This window comes from Crocodylus porosus, unplaced genomic scaffold (assembly GCF_001723895.1).
Source record: "Crocodylus porosus isolate Cpor-Errol unplaced genomic scaffold, CroPor_comp1, whole genome shotgun sequence".
Classification (NCBI taxonomy): domain Eukaryota; kingdom Metazoa; phylum Chordata; order Crocodylia; family Crocodylidae; genus Crocodylus; species Crocodylus porosus.
In genome coordinates this window covers 20,594,590-20,596,653 of record NW_017728911.1, presented here as the reverse complement: position 1 = coordinate 20,596,653, position 2,064 = coordinate 20,594,590, and positions in this window count along the sequence as shown.

Here is a 2,064-nt window from a genome sequence, read left to right as displayed (position 1 = left end):
TTCGTTTTGTGGTCTGTTACTTCAGTTGCATCTATATGGAACATATTTCCATTAATAATGATTTTTGGGTTTTCTCTGCACTCTGTGTAATAGGTGGAAACGATGGTGTTCTGAGCTCCACGCATATGGAATTTTCCAGGTCACATGTTAAGCCAAGTGCTGGACTCTGCTGGGCAAGAAACATTTAGAGGGGAAAAATGAATTCTAACCATATGTTTTGAAATGAAACAAGATGCTTATTCTGTTTCAACTGAAAACTTTGGTGGTGACCGGTTTACAGTTAACAGGAAAGTGAGTTTGAAAGAATTTAGTATGGAATAGGAAGCAACTACAGCACAGTAATGAAAATAACCAATACATCTCAAGTTGAATGAAGTATGATATTGATTAAATCATTAATTACCACCATATTTATTAGCAAGTTATATAAGGGTAAAAAACCTGACAAAGAATTAAACACACACAAAGTTCAGTTTAACTACAGTATTCCTAAAACAAGGTTCCCCCCCACACACACATGCCTTTTAGTGGCCTGTGAAAAACAAATCTGATCCATTAGCAGTTGAACAATGATCAGTCAGTGATAAAGACTTCTGTTTGCAGTGGTTCTCTATGATTATAGCGCAGGTTGTGCCCTCAAAAAATGCCACCCTTGAAAATTAGAGAATTAATTTTATTAAGGCCAGATTGTGTGGCAATGTTGACCTGGCTGCCTCTTAGGTAAAGACATACAACACTTTCAACTGGACTTCACACTAAGGTGAACTTTGGTTCTGTTCCAGAAATGTAATCCTGCTACTTCTGATGAAGCACCTTGGGGTTTTCTTTTTGGCCAATGACAATAACCAGAGGGCAAAAAATGTGTCTAATAAGAGGCAGGGCATGAAGGAACAGTAACACTTGAGATGCTCCTAACTGGGGCCAAATAGCTGGTTCACAAGCTGGATCAGGCTCACTCGATGTATTTATACAGCTGCAATGTTTATGTGGTTTCTCTAGAACCTTAACACCTTTAAAAGCTCTTGGTTAAAAAAGCATCTTCCCAAGCATGACCTTATAATATGCAGTGTTGTCTTCCTGCATCTGCTGTCTGAAACAATGACTGGAGAGGAGATGGCAAAGAAATTCACTCCTCCCTACATTACAGTCATTTCTTGGGAATGTTGGCTCCGGGCGGTGCCCAGTTATGACACTTCCGTTAGGTTTACACTGCATGATGCAGTCGTGTGTAGTGATACCCCAGCTAGCTCTGGACAAGGCTGCCTCTGGTGCCTACCAGCACGCGGCACAGACATGCCCAGCACGCTAAAGGACCACCATTATTCTATTGCTTAGTCTGAGCACACCAAACAGGGGCGGCCAACCTGCACCACGAGCGCACCAAGTGTGCAGCATGCAACAGAGTGAGAAGGGGACAGGCAGTCCAGAGGCAGACAGGGCAGGGAGCAGAAGGCAGGGAAGGAGATCAGTGCAGGGAGCAGAGGAACAGATGGGGCAGAGCAAAGGGATTGGAGCGGCACTCCAGGGAGGGTGCAGGGCTGCCCAAAAGCTTGGCTCCAGGGACAGGAAACATGGGAGAGGTCATCACCAGGGATCCTGGTTTTCACTGATTTAAAAAAAATCCCAATTTTCAGTTACAAAAAAAGAAGCCTCAATCCATATGTTTCATTTTAATCACAGAAACATGTGGATTGGGGCTTCTTTTTTTGTAACTGAAAATTGGGGATTTTTTTTAAATCACTGAAAACCAGGATCCCCCATGATGACCTCCCCCATGTTTCCGCTCCCTGGAGCCAAGCTTTTGGGCAGGCCTGCACGCTCCCCAAAGTGCCGCTCCGACCCCTTGGCTCTGCACCATCTGCTGCTCTGCTCCCTGCCCGAGCTTCCTGCTCCTGCACTGATCTCCTTCTCTGCCATCTGCTCCCTGCCCTGTCTGCCTCTGGACTGCCTGTCCCCTTCCCTCTCCCGTGCATGCCGCACACGTGGTGCGCCCAAGGTGCAGGTCGGCCGCCCCTGTTCAGGGTGGCATAGATATTAGCGGTAATTCATTTTAATCACGGAAAC